The sequence below is a fragment of the Nicotiana tomentosiformis genome, chromosome 9, assembly GCF_000390325.3.
Source record: "Nicotiana tomentosiformis chromosome 9, ASM39032v3, whole genome shotgun sequence".
NCBI lineage: Eukaryota > Viridiplantae > Streptophyta > Magnoliopsida > Solanales > Solanaceae > Nicotiana > Nicotiana tomentosiformis.
In genome coordinates, this window is record NC_090820.1 from 5,162,163 (window position 1) to 5,186,144 (window position 23,982).

Below are 23,982 nucleotides of genomic sequence, written 5' to 3' on the forward strand. Positions count from 1 at the left end.
TACAACTTAGGAAACACATCACTAAATAACCTGTTCCTGATTCATTCTGCTCTAGCCATCACTAAATAACTTGTTCCTAGTACATCATCATCATCTTCTTGATCCCGGACAAACGAAAGGGTGTCTAGTTGAGGAGAAATCCAAAGCAAACTATCACTACTAAAAACAGTGTAGATTCCAATTGAATAATTCCGGCAGATTTATGCAGTCGCAATTTCCGACTGATTCTGTCGGAAATGTTATTAAAAATACATGTTAATTTTTTTAAATTTTTAGCTCCAAATTACAACTCTTTCGGTCGCTCAATTACCGCGAAAATATTTTGTAGGGTTTCCGATTGAATTGGTTGTAGAAATTAAAAAATATATATAAATCTTTCGACCGATTTAGTCGGAATTTGCAACAAGAACAAGGTTTGACTGGTCAACGGATTTGCGACCGAATCAGTCGCATTGAAAATTTTAAATTTTAAATTGCGACCGATTCGGTCGTAAATCTATTTTTATACAGCCCCCACCCGTTTTTTCTTCTTTCTTCAATCATCTCTATTTTTTCCCCCTCTCCTCTTCTGCCCCCACCCCGCTCTATTTCTTCTCTATATAAGGTAATTAAAACAAATTCCCTCTCTCTCACTCTCACCATTTTTTGTGGATGGTTGATCCCTAATATTTTTTCCCTAATTTGTTTAACTCGTTTTTGGTGCAGTGAATTCGGCGGTTCTTCTCCCCTCCGGTGGTGGTCCGGCAATAATTTCTCCCTTCTGCCAACAGATCCGGTAGTCCTTTTCTACAAGTAAGTTTTTTTTTTATATTAATTTAGCAATATAGTATGTATAAATTAGCTATATAATTTTCAATCTAGTATGGATAAATTTGCAATAAATTTTGCAATATAGTATGTATATAGTGACTTGTTAAAGATTTGCTCGTTTAGATTAATTATCTATTTTTTTCTTTTTTTTTAGTTAGATGTTCTTGGGAAAATGGCTAGTATACTTGTATGTATCCAATAGTAAATCAAGAAAAAATTTAGCATAATTTGGGTATTTTCTACAATTATGAAATTCTTGTTTATATATAAAAAAAACTTAAGTGCTAATACTTCTCTGTTAGAGTTGAACAATATTTTAAAGAGTTAGAATTTGTATGCGTTCAAGTTGGGTTAGTTAAGAAATAACTTAAGTCTTAATATTTCTCTGTTTCGACTTTTCGTTTGGAAATTCTCCATGCACTATCTATGTGTTAATTATATTATTTATTATTAGAACAAAATGGAGAAAATGCAGTCAATTAAGTATTAGAGCGCAATCATATGCTAATTTGAAATAAATTAGATTAATTTATATGTTTTAGGACTTTTTGTCTTACAATAATTTGATGTACCTATTAATATTGAAATCACCCAAGTATTATAGTAAAATATATTATTAAACTATTTAGATAACCTTTGGGAGAATATAACTTAGTAATTAGTATAAATAAAATACACATGTCAACTTCTAGTAATTAGTAATTGTTACATGTCATCTTTTTAAAAAGGGATTATGGAAAATTATTATGTGTAGACTGCTCATGGGGAGAATCTTGATAGCGTAAATGATGTTGATTTTTATAATTCTTTTGGTGGTGAGAAGGGTAGTCCCGTAGTAGAGAATAATACTAAAAATTCTAGTGTGATGACCCGATAGGTCATTTTTAATTATAACCTTCATTGATGTATTCCGAGACCTCGAATAGATCCATTCAGCCTTCCTCGATTTGCATGTGCAATCCGTATCTTTTTTCGAAAAACTTTTATGTGAAAACTCATTTTGCCTTTAAAACTCATTTGAATTGACTTCGATCAATATTTTAAATTTTAACAATTTCGGTGGGTCTGTATCGTGATTTAAAACTTGGGTGTATGCCCGAAATCAACTTTGGAAGTCCCTAACTTGAATTATCGCAATTTTACGGGAATTAGAAATTTAAAGGTTTAAAGAATTCCTAAATTTGACCATAATTAGATTTTTGTTGATACCGGGTCCCAATTTGGATTCAGAGGTTTCGATGAACTTTGTAACAATATTTATGACTTATGTACAAAATTTGAAGTTATTCTGAGGTGTGTAGGCACATTTTCCGTTAGGTTTTGAAAAACAAACAAAAGGTTTGATTTTATAAAGCTTGAATTTCTAAAGTTTGACCGAAGATGTGACTTTTGAGAAAACGACTTCAGAATGGAATTTTGATGATTCCAATAGTTTCTTATGGTAATTTCAGACTTAGGCGCTTATCCAGATTTGGATTTGGATGTCCGTAGGACAATTCTGCGTATTTTGGCGAAAGTTGGAAAATAGCAGATTTTTGAAATGTTTGACCGTTGACTTTATTGATATCGGGTTCGAAATTCAATTCTTGAAATTGCAACAGCTCCATTATATCATTTTTGACTTGCATGCAAAATTTGGGGTCATTCCAGATTGATTTAATAGGTTTCAGTATCGAATATAGAATTTGGAATTCGTTAGTTTTTATTAAGCTTGAATTGGGGTGTGATTCGTATTCTTAGCGTTGTTTGATGTGATTTGAGACCTTGAATAAGTCCATAATATTTTTGGATACTTGTTGGTGAGTTCGGACAGGGTCCCGAGGGGCTCGGGTGAGTTTCAGATCATTTTTAACTCCTGGTGTTTGACAACACTGTGCGAAATTTCTGATGCGTACAGATGACTTTGGAAGCTTATATCTCGAAATTTATAAGGAATATGAAAATTATCAAAACATCAAAGTTGTAGCCCTTTGATTCGATTTTCCAGAAAGATAAATCATTCATCATTTGGACATTTGTACATAAAGTTATAATCAATTGACTAAAGGTTAGTACTGCAGATTTTGGCTACAAACAGTGTGCATCGCCAGAAATTTCTGCTGCACACGGTTGATTTTGAGAACTTATATCTCGCAATCTATAAAGAATTGGGAGATGAAAAAAACATAAAAGTTGTAGCCCTTGGTGTCTAATTTCCAGAAAGGTAAACCATTCATCATTTGGACATTGGTATAGAAAGGTATGAGTGATTTACTAAAGCCTGGTACTGCAGTATTCTTTGCAATTTCTAGTTGGAAATAAGTGGAAGTAGGTCGCATTTTAAAGATGCGACCTACCTCGGAAGAAGCTATATTTTGGAGTTTCGGCCATTGTAACATATTTGGAGCTATGGAGCTCGGATTGAAGCGATGTTTGAGACGATTTTCACCATATGGATTAGGAAAAGTATTCTATATCCAAAAGTGATTATAGTTCATGATTCCATAGTTAATTTTCATCAATTATTAGTGAAAGAAATTGGAGAAATTTATTAAACTTTTTTAAAAATGAAAATTTAAGATGTTGAGGTCGATTCGTTATCAGAATTTGATAAAATTGTTATGGTTGAACTCGTATCGGAATGGGCATTCTGATTTCGTAAAAATTATGTCAGGTTCCGAGAGGCGAGCCCTGCGTTGACTTTTGGTTGACTTTTCATAATAAAATTTTAAGCCGACGTTTTATTATCCGCAATTATTTCTGATGAATTATAATGAAGTTATATAATTTATTTGGCTAGATTTGACCCGTTCGGAGGTCATTTCACGCAAGAAGGCTATTTTAAAATATCATCCTAACTTCAAAAAGGTAAGTATCTTGCCTAACCTTGAGTGGAGGAAATTCTCCATAGGCATTAAGTCTTATGTGGAAATTATGTGATTGAAAACCATGTACACGAGGTGACGAGTGCGTACTTGGTTTATATGTGCAAATTATATCGGATTAAATTCGTAGACACCCTTATGTATTAAATTAAAACATTGTTGGAATATAGTAAATCCTTTATTTGTCATGCCTCAATCTCTTGGGTAATTACCTCTTGGATCTTTATGTAATTTTGTGTGTTTGTTGATTTTATATCTCTTGGAATTAATTTCATTATGGATTTTTTATTTGTAAATAATTAATTAAATAAGCTTAAAAAGAGGCGTTTAATATATTTGTTAAAAATTTGGATTAAAGAAGGTGTTATCCTATGCTGAGTGACTTTTCCATCTCTATTGTTATTTTTGAGGTTTTATATACTTTGTGTGGAGCCTTGGACTATTTGGACTATTTGCTGTGAAATTAATTAATTTTTGTTGTATCTTTGGAGTTGGTTGTGGCCGGTGGGCAAATTGTGATATGGATTGTTGGATTGTGTTATCGTCTAAACACTCTCCTTGATATTATTTATGCTTCCTCCCTTGCTTGTTAATGATATACATGTGCTTGGTAAGGAAGAGTGTAAAGCACGAAGGGTGATGCCGTGCCATTTCATTTACATTATCATGTGAGGGAGAGTGTAAAGCACGAAGGGTGATGCCGTGCCATTTGAGAGTGTAAAGCACGAAGGGTGATGCCGTGCCATTTGAGAGTGTAAAGCACGAAGGGTGATGCCGTGCCATTTGAGAGTGTAAAGCACAGAGGGTGATGCCGTGCCATTTCAGTTATATTATCACGTGAGGATAGAGTAAAAGTACGAAGGGTGATGCCATGCCATTATTTTTATATTATCATATGTTCATGGCATGAAGGGTGTTTCCGTGCATGCGAGGACAAGAGACATACATTATATTGTGATATCTTTTTGTTGTGTATGCATTCATACCTTTATCATGGGATGTTATTGTGCACCTATATTTTCTATGCGGCTTGTAGTCATTGTTGCTTCTTGTGTGCCTCCCACTTTATTCCTTTTATTGTTATTGGCATTTCTCCCACCTAGTTGATACTGTTATATGTATGCTCGGTGAGAAAGAGATAAATGCACGAAGGGTGTTGCCGTACCAATTGATTTGATCAATATATATATATATATATTGGGTGAGAATGAGACAAGTGCACGAAGGTATTGTCGTGCCATTTGATGTGATATGTTGAATATATTTCTCACACCAGAAAAGTTAAATGCGGTGTCACATGGTGACTTTACTTGAAAGAATTATATTCGTAAGATATTTATTTGAAGAAACTATATTCGGGTTATATTTAATTGTACGGATTACATTCTAAAGATTTTTATTTGAAAAACTATAGATAAAAGATTTATATTTTGAAGGACTAGATTAATTGGCTGTACTTGTGTTTATTATTCGTTTGAGCAATATTTATGGTGTTCTTGTTGCCTTGCTGTTTAAATCACTAGTTGATTGGTGTTGCTATCACTGCTATTTGCTTTTTATTATTTTTGTATGTTATATTGCAAAGGTTATTTGACTAGTGAGTGTTTTGACTGTACCTCGTCACTACTCCACCGAGGTTATTCTTGATACTTATTAGGTACCGACCGTGGTGTACTCATACTATACTTCTGCACATTTTTGTGCATAGCCAAGTATTTAAGATATCATATTTAGGCAGATTAGATTATGATCGCAAGGATTCAAGGTAGGACTACTTGGTCGTCGCAGTCCCTTGGAGTCTTTCCATTTTATTGTACTGTTAATTTCTTATTCGAACAGTATTGTATATTCGACCCTTGAGATAATTCCATATATTTAGTTGAGTTTGTGACTCAGTATTACTAGTCTTGGGAGGTTATTTGAATATTTTCGCTGTTGGTTTTGACACTAGTATTTAATTATATGTTTGTTTAAAAAATAGTTTGAATTGTTATTATAATCAGCTTACCTAGTCTTAGAGACTAAGTGCCATCACGACGCTTGTGGTGGGATTTAGGGTCGTGACAAGTTGGTATCAGAGCTCTAGGTTCATAGTTTCTATGAGTCACAAACGGGTTAAGTAGAGTCTTGCGGATCGGTACGGAGACGTCTGTACCTATCTTCGAGAGGCTATAGAACTAGTAGAAAAATTTTCACTTCTTTCATTCCTTATCGTGCGGTATTTATTCAGCTTAAAGCATATATCTTATGTTCTTTTGCATCCACTCGTGTATGAAATTGCACACTCGGTATTAACTATGCGCTAACGGTTCGTGATACTACATAGGGGTTATAAGGGAGCCAAGGTTGCTCAACCATTATTACCACGTGTCGTCCAGATCGAGGATGCGGATGTATTGAGAGATCATTCAGTTGTACACATGGGGGTACAGCAGGTTCTGACATCTGGTTGATAAGTATGATCTTAAGAAGGTTTAATTAGTTACCTAATCATCACAATCATGGTAGGGTCACGAGGTGGATGCAGATCTGAAGATAGTTTGTGGTATTAGAGACTATGTGGTTCGTATGGGATTTTTATTTAGCGAAAGGTACATACTAGAAGACAAAACACTGGAGGAAGCGAGTTTAACTGTCACGAGGATGGCATGCGCCAAATAAATGGCTTGAGGTGTCTTAGGACCGGTGTCGTAGGAGCGATGAAGTTTAGTATTGTGGATCATCGGTATGTGTCCTATGGATTTGCGCCAAGTGAGGGGAGTCCACTATCAACGATCATATTGCGGGGTCATATGTTATATCAGTTTTGGCCTGGGATGTATTTATGTGGTATTGAAAGTTTCTCAGAAACTTGTATATGATTAAGAGCTGACATTTGTATGGGATGATACCGGGACTTGCGGTATTCCCACGTCCTTAATAAATCTACATTTCAGTATCAGCAGGGTCATGGAAACAATTTCAGAATACTCGAAGTGCTCCAATAAGTTATTTTAATGTACCACCAACACATGGTTCCTATAATGGTTATTCCAGTTATCTGGCATAGACCAAATATGAGCAGCCGAACCTGCAGAGGGGTTGTTATTAGTGTGATGATACTAAGCACATCATAAGAGATTTTCTCAGACTTGGGAGAGGCGGGTTTCATCAGAATACTCATGATGAAGGTTTTATTCTAGTTACTATCCCATTTGCACAGTCAGTTAGGGGTGGAGGACAGGCGGGTAAAGGGGCGCCCTAGAGGGGGAGGCCCGACCCATTGATATAATTGATATGGTATGGATGAGGCCTCTACACCAGATTGTGTCGTTACAGGTATAATTTAATTCATAATAGAGGAGCACTGTTCTTAGTTCGATTCAATTCCATTTATCGAGGTGAGTCCTCCTATCATGCTCCATGTATGGCGAGTTAGTGACTTTTTACACCACTCACGTGTTTATCCATGTTGAGAGATTTGATGGTGTTAGCCCATGTCTAGCATTTTGTTTTGTACACGATTGAGGGCTAAGAGTCCAAAAGTGACTTTCTGTTACTCACTACAGTGGATTTTGATATAAATTCGGGATAGTTTGATTAAAATTTGTGAATTATATACCCTACCTGTATGGGGGTTCATTGTGTGTTGTAAAATTATTTCACGGAATTTATTAAAAAAAAAGAAGAAGGAAAGGGAATGGAAAATTTTCAATTGGCACAAGGTGCAAAATACTTGTGATGTAGAGTTGAGGACGAGATCCTCACAATTTTTATATGATGTGAAATATTTAAATCGGGCTACAAGTCGCGGTGGAAGTTATATAAGGACGAAGTCCTTGTGGTGAAAATTTATGTGCTTAAATTTCCCTTTGTGAAATTTAAATTTGTACTATAGTATTAATAGGGAGTCATGCCTTTTAGGCTTATTTGATAATTCTTTTATGTGTTATTATGCATATTTAACTATATTCGTGTTGTAATTATTGAGTTTTAGCCCACGAGGTGAGTGCCCAGGTGGCGTTAAATGTGACTCATTAAGTCGGGTAAATATTTATGAGATTTTCATGCCTCACGTTTTGTTGTAAGTGTTGTAAAAATTCAAAACGAGGTTTTGGTTAATATGAGGTTAATTAACGATGCTGGAATTAATTATGACCATCTATTATGACCAGAGATATGGTTATGGGCATACGTATGATGTATGCATAGGCACGAGTTGCTATAATCGGTTGAGACTAATACCGTGTGTTGATGTGAAAAATCAGGCCTTTTGAAAATGTTTGGAGTGTAAGAAATTGGTTTTAAAATTTATAAATGTGGATAAAAGAAATAATCTCAACTGAGATGGTATTGTCGGACCATGTTAAAAATTTGGTGACGTGGACTCACCATGAGTATGTGTGTAATAGTACACTGACAATTTAATAACCTCAGAATAATTCTTGCCACGTTCGAGGACGAACGTTTATTTTAGAGGTGGAGAATATGATGATCCGATAGGTCATTTTTAATTATAACCTTCATTGATGTATTTCGAAACCTCGAATAGCTCCATTTAGCCTTCCTCGATTTGCATGCGCAATCTGTATCTTTTTCGGAAAATATTTATGTGAAAACTCATTTTGCCTTTAAAACTCATTTGAGTTGACTTCAGTCAATATTTTGAGCAAATGAACCCGGATCAGTATTTTGATAGTTCCGGTGGGTCCGTATCATGATTTGGGACTAGGGTGTATGCCTAGAATTAATTTTGGAAGTCCCTAGCTTGAATTATCGCAATTTGATGGAAACTAAAAATTTAAAGGTTTAAAGAATTCTTAAATTTGACCATAATTAGATTTTTGTTGATACCGGTCCCGATTTGGATTTCAAGAGTTCGATCAGCTTTCTAACAATATTTATCACATATGTACAAAATTTGAAGTTATTCCGAGGTGTGTAGGCATGTTTTACGGTAGTTTTTGAAAAACAAACAAAATATTTGATTTTATAAAGCTTGAATTTCTAAAGTTTGACCGAAGATGTGACTTTTGAGCAAACGACTCCGAAATAAAATTTTGATGATTCCAATAGTTTCGTATGGTGATTTCAGACTTAGGCTCTTGTCCGGATTTTGATTTGGATGTCCGTAGGACAATTCGGCGCATTTTGGCGAAAGTTGAAAAATAGAAGATTTTTGGAAAGTTTGACCGAGAGTTGACTTTATTGATATCGGGTTCGAAATTCAATTCTTGAAATTGGAACAGCTCCATTATGTCATTTATGACTTGCATGCAAAATTTGGGGTCATTCCGGATTGATTTGATACATTTCGACATCGAATGTAGAATTTGGAATTCGTTAGTTTTTATTAAGCTTGAATTGGGGTGTGATTCATGGTTTTAGCATTGTTTGTTGTAATTTGAGACCTCGACTAAGTCCATAATATGTTTGGATACTTGTTAGTGTGTTAGGATGGGATACCGAGGGGCTCGGATAAGTTTCGGAGTGGTTTCAGATCATTTTTAACTGCTGGTTTTTGACAGCAGTGTGCGAAATTTCTGATGCGCAGAGCTGACTTTGAAAGCTTATATCTCGAAATCTATAAGGAATATGGAAATTATCAAAACATGAAAGTTGTAGCCCTTTGATTTTAGTTTCTGTAATAATAAACTATTCATTATTTGAAAATTTGTACAGAAAGTTATGAGCAATTGACTGAAGGATGGTAGTGCAGATTTTGGCTAAAACAGTGTGCATCGCAAGAAATTTTTGCTGCACATGGCTGACCTTGGGAGCTTATATCTCGCAATCTATAAGAAATTGGGAGATGAGCAAAACATAAAAATTGTATCCCTTGGTGTCTAGTTTTCAAAAAGGTAAACCATTCATCATTTGGACATTTGTACAGAAAGGTATGAGTGATGTACTAAAGCATGGTACTGCAGTTTTCATTGTAATTTCTAGTTGGAAATAAGTTGAAGTAGGTCGCATTTTAAAGATGCAACCTACCTGGGCAGAAGCTATATTTTGGGGTTTCGTCCATTTTAACATATTTGGAGCTATGAAGCACAGATTGAAGCGATTTTTGAGGAGATTTTTACCATATGGATTGGGGAAAGTACTTTATATCCAAAAGTGATTATAGTTCATGATTCCATGTTTATTTTCATCAATTATTAGTGAATCAAATAGAAGAAATTGGAGAAATTTGTAAAACTTTTCAAAAATGAAAATTTAAGATTTTGAGATCGATACATTATCGGAATTTTATAAAATTGGTATGGTTGAACTCATATCGGAATGGGCGTTCTGATTTCGTAAAACTTATGTCGAGTTCCGAGAGGCAGGCCCCGCGTTGACTTTTGGTTGACTTTTTAGAATAAAATTTTAAGTCGACGTTTTATTATCCACAATTATTTTCGATGAATTTTAATGAAGTTATATAATTTATTTGGCTAGATTTGAGCCGTCCGGAGGTCATTTCACGCAAGAAGGCTATTTTAAAATATCGGCCTAACTTCAAAAAGGTAAGTATCTTGCCTACCCTTGAGTGGGGAAAATTCTCCTTAGGCATTAAGTTTTATGTGAAAATTGTGTGATTGAAAATCATGTACGCGAGGTGACGAGTGCGTACTTGATTTATATATGCAAATTATATCGGATTAAATTCGTAGACACCCTTATGTATTAAATTAGAAAATTATTGAAATATAGTAAATCCTTTATTTGTCATGCCTTAATCCTTATTTGTCGAGTTTATATTTTATATGATAATTTTGGGTGATTGTCACTTGGACTTTTATGTAATTTCGTGTGTTTGTTAATTTTATATCTCTTGGAATTAATTTCATTATGGATTTTTCATTTGCAAATAATTAATTAAATAAGCATAAAAAGAGGAGTTTAATATGTTTGTTAAAAATTTGGATTAAAGAAGGTGTTATCCTATGCTGAGTGACTTTTCCATCTTTGCTGTTGTTTTTGAGGTTTTATAAACGTTGTGTGGAGCTTTGGACTATTTGGATTATTTGCTGTAAAATTAATTAATTTTTATTGTATCTTTGGAGTTGGATGTGGCCGGTGGACAAATGGTGATATGGATTATTTTATTGTGTTATCGTCTAACCACTCTCCTTGTTGTTATTTATGCTTCCCACCTTGCTTGTTAATGATATGCATGTGCTTGGTAAGGAAGAGTGTAAAACACGAAGGGTGATGCCGTGCCATTTGAGAGTGTAAAGCACGAAGGGTGATGCCGTACCATTTAAGAGTGTAAAGCACGAAGACTGATGCCATGCCATTTCAGTTATATTATCACGTGAGGATGAGAGTAAAAGTATGAAGGGTGTGTCGTGCCATTATTTTTGTATTATCATATGTTCATGGCACGAAGGGTGTTTCCGTGCAGGCGAGGACAAGAGACATACATTATATTGTGATATCTTTTCGTTGTGTATACATTCATGCCTTTATCATGAGATGTTATTGTGCACCTATGTTTTCTATGTGATTTGTAGTCATTGTTGCTTCCTGTGTGCCTCCCACTTTATTTCTTTTATTGTTATTGGCATTTCTCCTACCTAGTTGGTACGGTTACATGTATGCTCAGTGAGAACGAGATAAATGCACGAAGGGTGTTGCTGTGCCAATTGATTTGATCTACATATATATATTGGATGAGAAAGAGACAAGTGCACAAATGTATTGCCTTGTTATTTGATGTGATATGTTGAATATATTTCTCACACCCGGAAAATTAAATGAGGTGTCACATGGTGACCTTACTTGAAAGAATTATATTCAAAAGGTATTTACTTGAAAGAATTATATTATTCGAAAGATATTTACTTGAAAGAATTATATTCGAAAGATATTTATTTGAAAGAATTATATTCGTAAGATATTTATTTGAAGGAAGTATATTCGAGATATATTTAATTGTACGGATTACATTCTAAAGATTTTGTATTTGAAAAACTATAGATAAAAGATTTATATTTTGAAGGACTTGATTAATTGGCTGTACTTGTGTTTATTATTCATTTGAGAAATAATTATGGTGTTCTTGTTGCCTTGATTTTTAAATCACTAGTTGATTGGTGTTGTTATCACTGCTATTTGCTTTCTATTTTTTTTTCTATGCTATATTGCACAGGTTATTTGACTAGTGAGTGTCTTGACTGTACCTCGTCACTACTCCACCGAGGTTAGTCTTGATACTTACTGGGTACCAACCGCGATGTACTTATACTACACTTCTGCACATTTTTGTGCAGAGCCACATATTGGAGATATCGGATTCGGACAGAGATTAGAGTATGATCGCAAGGATTCAAGGTAGGACTACTTGGTCGTCACAGTCCCTTAGAGTCTTTCCATTTTATTGTACTATTAATTTTTTATTCGAACAATATTGTATATTCGACCCTCGAGATAATTCCGTGTATTCAGTTAGAGTTTATGACTCAGTATTTCCAGTCATAGGAGGTTGTTTGAATATTTCCGTTGTTGGTTTTGACACTAGTATTTAATTATATGTTTTTTAAATAAAAATGGCTTGAATTGTTATTATAATCAGCTTACCTAGTCTTAGAGACTAAGTGCCATCACGACGCCTGTGGTGGAATTTTGGGTCATGACATCTAGATTCAATAACATGATGAGGGATGCCTTTAAGATGTTCCCGGGGGCTCAATATGAACCAAATGATAAGGCTACGAAGTTCTTCAAGGAGTTAGACGAAATTAGTTGTCCGTTGTATAAAGGCTCAGTGCATTCCAAGTTGTCTGTTGCTGTTCGATTACTTCAAATTAAGTCAAATAGTTCTATTTCTCAATCATAATGAATTCTATCATTGGGCTTATGAATGAACTTAATCCGAGTAACACTGACCTACCCAAAGATTTCTACATGGCAAAAAAATTAGTTTCCAAATTGGGTCTTTCATCAGAGAGGATTCATTGCTGTGAGAATGGTTGCATGTTATTCTATAAGAATGATGCATCTCTAGAGAACTGCAAATTTTGTAACAAGCCTCGTTACAAGGATGCCACAAATGATGAGAAGAAGAAGATCCCGGTGAAGGCGATGCACTACTTACCCTTTATACCAAAGTTAAATAGGTTGTATGCATCATTGAGCTATGCTCCTCATATGAGATGACATTATGAGCATAAAAGACCAGATAGTGTTCTATGTCATCCTTCAGATGGAGAATCATCGAAGCATAGGGTGTTCCCGGACTTTCTAGTGAACCAAGAAAAATTAGGTTGAGATTATGCGCTGATAGATTCACTCCATTTGTAGTCTCTACTGCACCATATTCATGTTGGCCAGTGTCTGTTACACTGTATCATCTTTCACCTGAATTATATATGACAAGTCCATATTTTTTCTAACTTGTATTGTTCCAGGTCCACGCAATCCAAAAAGGTTGACTGATGTTTACATTCAACCTTTGATTGATGAGTTGAAGTTATTGTGGCATCAAGATGTGAAAACATATGATGTATCAACTAAGCAAAACTTCAGATTGTGTGCTGCTCTGATGTGGACTATAAATAATTTTCCTGCTTATTGAATGATGTCTGGGTGGTCGACTGCCGAAATGTTAGCTTGCCCGATTTGTATGGAAGATACAAAGGAATTCACTTTGAAACATGGAGGTAAGAACACATGGTTTGACTGTCATCACCACTTATTGCTAATGGATCATGAGTTCAGGATAAATACTACTGCATTTATGAAGAACAAAACTGATTATGAGGATCCACCATCTGTCTTGTCTCCACAAATGATTTGGAACATATTTAGGGATCTACCTAAGGTAATAGAGTATCCCTTGTCTAATAAGATACTTGGTTATGGTGTTACACACAACTGGACTAAACAGAACATATTCTGGGAGTTACCTTATTGGAAGCACAATCTTTTTTGGCATAATCTTAATGTCATGCATATCGAGAAGAACCTTTTTGACAACTTGTTTTAATTGTCATGACCCGATTTCTAACCAAGTCGTAATGGCACTCGGTGCCTTAACTTGACCGAGCGAACCATCTAGGCTTTTCTATTTTGTTCTATTTCTGTTGTGCAATGCATCTCAACACAATTTAATATAATTTAAAGCAATTTTTTTTGAATCTTTAATCGAAATAATAGTCTGAAAATAAATTTCATTATGTTATCTAGAATACATTGAAAAATAAATGTAATTTAAAGTGGACACAAATGACTCTGTTCTGACTCTATGTAACGACTTAATCGGTCGTTTTGATCTTTAACATACCGTTCGATGGTTTGAGGCCTTGAGTAGCTTCACTTCATGTATTATGACTTATACGCGTAGTCAGAATCAAATTTCGAGAAGTTCAAAGTTGATTCAGATAGAAAATTCTAAATTCGACATACTTAAGTGGGAAGAATTGACTAAGGTTTGACTTTTGGGTAAACTACCTCGGAATCAAAATTTGAGGGTTCCAATAGGTTTGTATGATGATTTAAAACTTGGGCATATGTTTAGGTTGAGTATCGGGTGGTTCCGGAGCATTTCAGCGTCTAATACGCAAGGTTGGATTTTGGAAGTTTAAGAATTTCTAAAGTTTGCTTAGTGTTATTGATGTCCATTTGGAGTTTCGAGCCTTGGAATAGGTTAGTATTGTGATTTGTGGCTTGCACGCAAAATTTGGCATCATTTCAGGATGTTTAAGCACAATTCGGACGCGTTCGACTAACTTGGAATATTTGAAAGTTTAAAGAAAGGTTTCTATTGTCGATTCGTAGTTTTGATATTGTTTGGTGTTATTTGAGGCTTTGACTGAGTTTGTATCGTATTTTGGGACGTGTTGGTATATTTGGTTAAGGCCACGGGTGGCTCGGGTGAGTTTCGGATGGGGTTTGGATCGATTTGAGCCTTGTTGAAGTTGCTAGGATTTTTCTATTGCTGTTGCGATCTCTTCTGCGAAGCCTTGGTCGTAGATGCGACTTCGCAAAAATGTGAAAAACATTGCAGAAGCGGCTTGGGAAGGTGCAAGGCAGTGGTCGCATGTGCGAAGAAATTTCCGCACATGTGTGATCGCAGATGCGATCGCTGGCAAAGCAGAAGCGATGGCAAATACAGTAGTGCAATGGTGGCTCGCACATACGTATGCGCAGAAGTTGACATGATGCCGCAGGTGCGATGGAGCAGCTAGGCAGTGCACTTTGCAAAAGCGAGCTTTGTCTAGCAGTGGGTGTTTTTAATCCGAGCCTTAGACCATTTCTCTCAGAGTTTAAGTTGGTTGGGTGATTGTTAGAGCTATTGGAGGGGAGCATTTCATCATCTATTGTGAGGTAAGTTATTCCCACCTATTGTAAATTAAATACATGGATTCTATAAGGATTTAAATATGAAAATTAATAGAAATTTGGGATTTTGTTAGAAAACCTAGAAATTTATATTTTTGGATTTGGATAATGAGATTGGGCATGGAATTTGATATAAATAATATATTTGAGTTTTTGGCATCTTGGGTAAAGTTTATCTTCAAATATTTTCGAAATCCGGGCACGTGGGCACGAGGGTTGACTTTTCGAGCGGAGTTGGGATTTGCACATTGTTTGACTAGTTTTGGGTCGTCTGGCTTTGAGTTGAAGAATTTGAGAGGCATTGAAGCCGGTTATGGAACTTTGGAGCGAGGTAAGTCTCCTGTCTAACCTTGTGAGAGGTACACTACTCCCTAGGTGATGTAATTGTTATGTGCTACAAGTTGTGGGTGCTACATACGCATGAGTGACGAGAGTTCGTACGTAGCTAAAGCATATTTATGTCCGGGTAGACTTAGGACTTTATCATATAATATTTGAATTATTAAACTCATTCTGCCAGCTTAATTAATTGAATTTTTAATTGAAATTTATTTGGAAGTATATGTATATATTTGGCCGAGCCTTATCATCTTGAGTTGTTGGGAAGTTATTTGAGAAACGGTCAAGGCTATATTCACTTTGTGCTTATGTACTGTATTGTAAGCACGCATCTCATAATTCGGTAATTTCTTTTCTTTCTTGTAGAGCGGGCTGAATACCTCGGCAGTATAATAGACGCATCTATGGTTCGTGCCACTCGACCTTCGGCAGTGTACACATTATTCGGGATCAGGCCGTACGACCTCGATATAATTGTGTGTTATATCGCTAGCAATCCGATTATTCAAGAGATTATACTTCCATTGATTCCTGTCATTCTATATGGTATTTCTCATTCCTTTGATATTGACACTTGATATTTTCTGAGTTGTTGATATAGGATACGAGATTGAGAAGTTAATATTGTTAAAAGAAATTTTGAAAGAATATGTTGGTTACCGTTTTATCCAATTATTGTTGTTGTGCTTCGTACCTGCTTATGATTTATCATATTGCTTTACTGGACCTCTCGTAAGCGTCGATGTCGACCCCTCGTCACTACTTCTCCGGTGTTAGGCTAGATACTTACTGGGTACGTGTTAATTTACGTATTGATGATGCACTCCTGCACTAAATGTGCAGGATCTGACGGGTTCATTTGGTGGTCATGTTGGCATGTTGGTGCAACTGCTGAGGAGACATTATGGTGAGTTGCATTCCAGGCTATGTATCGCAACCCACAAAGTCTCCATTGTACTATTTACCTTATCCTGTCTTATTTACATTTCAGACAAATGTTGTATTATTATTGTACGCCTCAGTAAATAAATGCTCATGCACTTGTGACACCGGGTTTTAGGATACTCTAGTGGTTGTTTGTGGTTCTGCTTGATATTGTCATATTTTATTTTATATCTTACTAACATTTTAAGATTCATGATTTCAAAAGTAATAAAATGAGTAATTAAGTTGTTAGTTCACCGTTGGCCGGCCTAACGTTAACGTTGGGCGCCATCACGACCTATAGTGGGTTTTGGGTAGTGATAGCTTTGTATCAGAGCTCTAGGTTCACTTGGGTATCACGAGTCATGAGCGAGTCTAGTAGAGTATTGCGGATCGGTACGGAGACGTCTGTACTTATCTTCGAAAAGCTACAGGAGAACTTCCCTTCTTGATTACTCATTGTGCGATTTGATTCTACTAAAGCTTATGCCTTCATGCTCTTCCTACTCAATATTATATGACATGGAGCACTTGTTATCAATTGGGCATCAAAGAGCTGTAGTGGTACTGCAGATATGGTGTAGGATGTTTTCTCCCTGCGTATGCGAGCGAGTTATTATCGTCGCCTTGTGAAGGGGGCTCTGTCGTTTCATCTCTGTATCAGTATTGCCTATGGTTTGCGGTTATGCACAGATTGTTATGATGTTTGTGTGTTATTATGATGTTGTGATGTTGTGAATGGTAGGTTACTCATTTATGGATCGCGGCAGAGAATGACTCGAAAGGAGGATTTCTCCATTCATAGCTTAGAGGTTCGACATTTAATTCTAGCGGAGGAAAGGCAATCAGACTATGGGTGTTTCGGCTTTGTTTGATGGAGTAACGAGACATTGATATTTTTGAGTGTGTAGGAATTCTCATTAGTGAGGCGGTGGCATCGTCCTTGTTTGAACACATGAAATCTCATCGGTGTTGTGGTCTTCTTTGATTTTCCTTCGGGGCAGGGTGTTATGAAATGGTTCCTAAGAAGCGATTGCCATAAATGGCGGTGTGTAGCGATTTAAGAATCGAATTGGTGTTTCTAATATTGATGGCTCGAAAAAGATGATCTTTGGTGAGGCTTAGGGTTGGTGGCGATTTATCTGTTCGGATGCTACAAATGTATTATGATTTGAGGTAGAATTTTGGCAGCAAAGGAGGAAGAAGGACGCAGTGGGATGCGTCTCGCGGTGATTGAATTACTAGTAGTATATGAAAAGCAGAGGTCGAGAAGTTTCTTAAAGGAGATGGTTTAACAGAAGTGGGAGTAGCAGAGTAGCATATGGATTCTGTGGTAGGATAGCCACATGGTTTGAGGAAAGCTTAGAGCGATTAAGAATCATGGTGGAGTGTGGAGAGTGACTAGGTCTACGAATTTATTTGGAATGGTGGCTATTGTGCTAAGGAAGGTTGAATATGATGGAAATAAGTTTGCTTGGAATGGATAGTTGTATAAAAGCTTGATTATTGTTCTGGGATACGACGTGACTTTGAGTTTGGAATCTATTGTCATACTTTCAGTTGATGTCAATAGGGAATGAACAGACTTGTACTGCTGGTGGAGGAGCATGGGCACAGGTGAATTTACTGATTTCGTGGTAGTTGTACACAGTGTAGCGTCGTTGGAAGATGTCGATATGGAATTCCATAGGTGGGTTATCTCATGTGAGCAGGTTAGCGGTTGTGCAATTTTGATGAATTTTCTACGAAGAGTTCTACGTACTACCCGGCAGAAGATCGAAGACGCGATTATGGTTGATAATTCGGAATGTTCATGAAAACTTTAATAAGAGACTACGAGAAATTTGGCGGGTTGGCAGTGCGAGATCATGGTAATTGAGAAGGAGGAATCTTTATGGGTTCTACATTATGTGATGGTAGCTTACAACTAAGTGGGGGAGCCCACTGTCTATGATTGGGTCACATGGTTGTCTACTTATGCGGTTTCTTGTTATTGGTGGATTAATTTTGACTAAGAAAATAAATCATCAGGGGCAATTCGAGTAAAAACCTTTGATGAATGTGTGATATATTTCTCCTTATCGATTCATGTGCAGGTTTCGGGAAGACTCTGAGTTTATACTTCTTGGGGATATGATGTACAAGGAAAATAATTAACCCGGTTGCTTCTTTGGGAGTGTTCATGTGCTGACAGCGCACTAGAGTTTGGTTTTATATTCGGGACCAAGTTAGAGTGGGTGACTCTCAACAGTGGTTCTAATGGGTTCTTTATGTGGCTGAAGACCAGGATTTTACAGAAGAGTGTGAAGAATACTTGGGGAATTTTCTATGTTATCATCGAGTCTGCGGGGCAGTATTGGAAAAATGGGATAAACAATTTCTGATTCGCAGAAGGTCTTTCAGAATGGGTGTACCCGTTGGAGATGCTATTATGCGCATAAGGAGGGTATGAGATGGTTCATGGGTATTGAGACGATGTGGTCTCGTGAATTGGGTCACTCAGGATGAGTGTTGTTGGGTGTCATTATGTGTTGAATAGAGCTATTATTATTTCTATGGCAAGTCAAGAGTAAATTGAAAGAAGTGGGATCAATTAGTAATGGTTTGAATCAGCATGATTGTGGCAATGATCAGTTCCTTCAGCGTGTTAAGTTATACAGGTGGTTTGTTGTTGCACGTACGGGCTTGACATCCACTATAGTTTGCTTGATTTGGGAGGTATTCGATTCCTATGGTCTTGTTGTGTAAATGGATCCTGTAAGAGTTATGGCGGTTTAGACCACGACTTGAGGTTTATATTTTCTGCAGTCGTGGGAATTTAGTTGCATGTTGCAATCTTCCTAAATGAGTTAAGTGAAAGGTTTCTAGCCAATGAAGTGTTTATTTTACTAGTTTTTAAGGGGTTAGAATGAATTCTTGTACTCTCACGTAGTGGTATGATAAGTGCAGTGAGCGGTACTGAAATTGGAAGTTGAGGACCAAGGCTGAGGTTCGGTGTGGATAAGAATTTCACAAGCTCGGAGGAGCGGGGAGAGATTTATGATATTCAGAGTATGCTGGCATCAATTTCGGGCAGTCTGAGGATGGTCTGTTTTGTGGAAGAAGTGTTAAGTATGGAAATGTGGATGCTTGACTAGTACTATGGAAATAGCATGGTCGATGGTCATTAATGTTCAGATTTTACTACCTTGTGTGGAAGATTGTGAGGGTATATCCCGTGGGAAATTGTATAAGTGTGACTTGTTAGTCACTTGATTGTTAAGGATTGAAACCAAGTATGGAGATTCTGGTACTATCGCTAATATGAGAGTTTATGCCTGAAAGTTGCTCTATTCATTTAGTTGTGGACTGTGGGAGTTTGGTCCGTATTGGACAACTACTCGTGTGTGTCAGGAATAGGGCCATTCTGGATCCTTGAAAGGTTGTCGTCCTAGTATGGGATGATCAAAATCAACATTGGGTCCGTTGGTGGGTCTAATGTGAATGTGTGCTCCACGTCAGGTCGGATGTGTTCATTAATCGTAGCATTGCTTATGGAGGAGTCTTCGGCCATTAGATGTTATTCACGTCGTCAGCCATTCAATGTAATAAGTTGTTGTTCTAGGTGGGTTGTGAGACAGCTTGATTATTCGCACATGTTTTGTGATCCTGAGTAGCTTGTGGTGTTATATGAGCAAGATGGCTCTCGAGATGCAGGTCATTTAATGTACCTTAGTCGTGCTTGGATTTTTTTAGAGTATGTCACTATCCATCTCCCCAGGGTTACATTATGCACTTGGCTTGCTTGTGGTCGATATTTCGGCATTTCGTAAGTATAAGCATTTCGACTTGATGGTGTTTCCTTACTGATTGTTATGTGTGAATCTGGTGGTACGCCGCCACGGGTATATTGTTTGGATCAGGTGGTACGCCTTTATGGGTATGTTGTGTGGATCGGATTGCGCGCCGCAACGATGTTATGTTAGGATCGGGTTGCACACCGCAACAGTGTCATATTTGGTTCGGGTTGCACGCCACAACAGTGAGATATTGATTACAGTTCCTATATCTATTCTTGTGTATTTTGTCTCTCATTCTCTGAGAAGGGTTCATAGCGTCTGTTCGACCATTTTATTCGCTATGCGGGCTGGGTAGTTCTTTTCCAGAGTTCATTCTTCCTTATGTATCATATTCAAGTTGTAGCTTGTTAGCGCATTGGTGGCGTCATATGAGATTTTGGTCAGTGTTAGAGGTGGCTCATTGCCGGAGCAGTTTGTATATTGGGTGGGACGAGGTTTTTGGACCTAAAATCGGTGGGAAAGGGTTTAGGCAAGGTACGTTAAAGGGAAAGTGTCAATATTCAGTTCAGAATGAGGTAATAGTTCTTTCCAAGCGGAGAAACTCCACAAGTTATTGATTTGATGGGTGGTTATGAGTTACTGCACATCGCTTTCATCATTGCAGTATTGTGAGGATTGAAACTGGGCTTATATGTGTTATGAGGTATACTACGGGCGTCAGGCCAGTGAATTTGCAGTTGTTGTGCTTGGTTGAGGTTGCCTTGGGAAAATGAGTTATGCAGTGCATTGTGTGATGTCAGCATGGGTGCATGATTATGTGTGGGTTCAACGTGTGGAGATTGATATGGTGTTCGTATGTTAAAATCAGGTCCTGTGGAGAAATTCGGAGGTGAAATTTGGTTATGAGGATTTTTGACTAAATAAAATGGAGAATCTTTAGTATGGCTCGAGCTAATGTGCTCAATTGGGTTGTGGTGGCACGGGTAGTCGGAATCGAATTTTTGGAAGTTCAGAGTTGACTCAGAAGGAAAATTCTAAATTTGGCAGCTTTAAGTGGGAAGAATTGACTAAGGTTTGACTTTTGGGTAAAGTACTTTGGAATCGGGATTTGAGGGTTCCCATAGGTTTGTATAATGATTTCAAATATGGGCGTATGTTCAGGTTGAGTATTGGGTTGTCCGGGTGCATTTCGGCGTCTATTACGGAAGGTTGGCATTTTTGAAGTTTAAGGATTTCTTAAGTTTGAATTGAAATGTATTTTGGTGTTATTGATGTCCTTTTGGAGTTCCGTTCATTGGAATAGGTTCGTATCATGATTTGTAGCCTGCACGCAAAATTTGCCATCATTCCGGGATGTTTAAGCATAATTCGGACGCGTTTGGGGAAGTTTGAATATTTGAAAGTTTAAAGAAAGGTGTCGATCGTCGATTCGTAGTTTTCATATTATTTGGTGTGATTTGAGGTTTCGACTAAGTTTGTATCATATTTTGGGATGTGTTGGTGTATTTGGTTAAGGCCCCGGGTGGATCGGGTGAGTTTCGGACGTGGTTCAGATAGATTAGAGCCTTCTTGAGGTTGTACGGATTTTTCTATTGCTGGTGTGATCGCTTCGGTGAAGCCCTAGTCGTAGATGCGAGTTCGAAGAAGCAAGATGAAGGTCACAAAAGCATATGGGGAAGGGGCAAGGCATTGGTCGCAGGTGCGAAGAAATTCCCGTACATGCATGATTGCTCATGCGGCCGGTGGCAATGCAGAAGCGATGTGAAGCATAGAAGTGCAATGGTGGCTCGCACCTGCGTTTGCGCAGAAGCGGACATTCTTCCGCAGGTGCAATGGAGCAGCAGGGCAGTGCACTTCGTAGAAGCGATCTTTGTCTTGTAAAAGCGAGATCTCATGTGCGACAAATTCGTCCGCAGGTGCAAAAGTCGCTGGGCAGTGAGGTGTTTTTAATCTGAGACTTAGCCCATTTCTCTCATATTTTCAGTTGGTTGGGCGATTTTTGTAGCTATTGAAGGGGAGAATTTCATCATCTATTGTGAGGTATGTTATTCCCACCTATTGTACATTAAATACATGGATTCTATAAGGATTTAAACATTGAAATTAGTAGAAATTTTAGATTTTGGTAAACAACCTAGAAATTGGTATTTTTAGATTTTGACCACGAAATTGGATATAGAATTTGAAATAAATCATATATTTGAGTTCGTGACGTCATTGGTAAAGTTTATCTTCAAAAATTTTCAAAATCCGGGTACGTAGGCCCGAGGGTTGATTTTATTGAATTTCGAGCGGAGTTGGGAATTGCAACAAATTCATTAATTATAAGCATTGGAGCATATTTTGATTGATTTGCATGTTCTTTGACTAGTTTCGGGTCGTTTGGCTTTAAGTTGAAGAATTTCAGAGGCATTGGAGCCGGTTATGGCACTTCAGAGTGAGGTAAGTCTCCTGTCTAATCTTGTGAGGGGAAAACTAGCCCTAGGTGATGTAATTGTTATGTGCTACGACTTATGAGTGCTACGTACGCATGAGGTGATGAAAGTCCATATATAGCTAAAGTATGTTTATGTCCGGGTAGACTTAGGACTTTGTCATATAATATTTGAATTATTGAACTCATTATGTTGGCTTAATTAATTGAATTTATAACTGAAATTGATTTGGAAATATATGTATATATTAAGCAGAGCCTTATCACCTTGAGTTGTTGGCAAGTTATTTGAGAAACGGTCAAGGCTATATTCACTTTGTGCTCATGTACTGTATTGTAAGCATGTGTCTCGTAATTCAGTAATTTTCTTCCTTTCTTGTGGAGCGGGTCGAACTCCTCGGTAGTATAATAGATGCATCTATGGTTCATGCCGCTCGACCCACTGTAGTGTACACATTATTCAGGATCAGGTCGTATAACCTCGGCATAATCGTGCGTTATATTGCTAGCAGTCTGAATATTCACGAGATTATACTTCCTTTGATGCCTGTCATTTTATATGGTATTACTCATTCCTTTGATATTGACAATTGATATTTTCCGAGATGTTGAGATAGGATACGAGATTGAGAATTTTATATCGTTAAAAGAAATTTTGAAAGAATATGTTGGTTACCGATTTATCCCATTATTGTTGTTGTGCTTCGTACCTGCTTACAATTTATCATATTGCTTTACTGGACCTCTAGTAAGTGTCGATGTCGACCCCTTGTCACTACTTCTCCAGAGTTAGGCTAGATACTTACTGGGTACGCATTGATTTACGTACTGATGACGCACTCCTGCACTAAATGTGCAGGATCTGACGGGTTCATTTGGTGGTCATGTTGGCACGTTGGTGCAACTACTGAGGAGACATTATGGTGAGCTACATTCCAGGCTACGTATCGCAACCCACAAAGTCTCCATCGTACTATTTACCTTATCCTGTCTTATTTACATTTCAGACAAATGTTGTATTATTATTGTACTCCTTAGTAAATAAATGCTCATGCACTTGTGACTCCGGATTTTGGGATACTCTAGTGGTTGTTTGTGGTTCAGCTTGATATTGTCATCTTTTATTTTAAATCTTACTAACATTTTAAGATTCATGATTTCAAAAATAATAAAATGAGTAATTAAGTTGTTAGTTCAACATTGGCTTGCTTAACAATGACGTTGTGCGCCATCACGACCTATAGTGGGTTTTGGGTAGTGACAAGTTTCTATCGGATCTCTAGGGAGTTCTGTCATTTCAGCCTTGTATCAGTATTGCCTATGGTTTGAGGTAATGCACAGATTGTTATGATGTTCGTGCATTATTATCATGATGTGATGTTGTGAATGGTAGGTTACTCATTTATGGATCACGGCAGCGAATGACTCAAAAGGAGGATTTCTCAGTTCATGGCGTAGAAGTTCGACATTTAATTCCAGCGGAGGAAAGGCAATCGGATTATGGGTGTTTCGGCTTTGTTTG

The 23,982-nt window shown here is 37.1% G+C and overlaps 1 long non-coding RNA gene across 1 annotated transcript; it reads left to right on the forward strand.

Moving 5' to 3' along the window:
• Nucleotides 1-660: 660 nt before the first annotated feature.
• Nucleotides 661-12,119, forward strand: LOC117279388 (uncharacterized). Its single transcript, XR_004509809.2, has 2 exons — nucleotides 661-792; nucleotides 11,915-12,119. It is a non-coding gene; the product is annotated as an uncharacterized lncRNA (long non-coding RNA).
• Nucleotides 12,120-23,982: the final 11,863 nt, after the last annotated feature.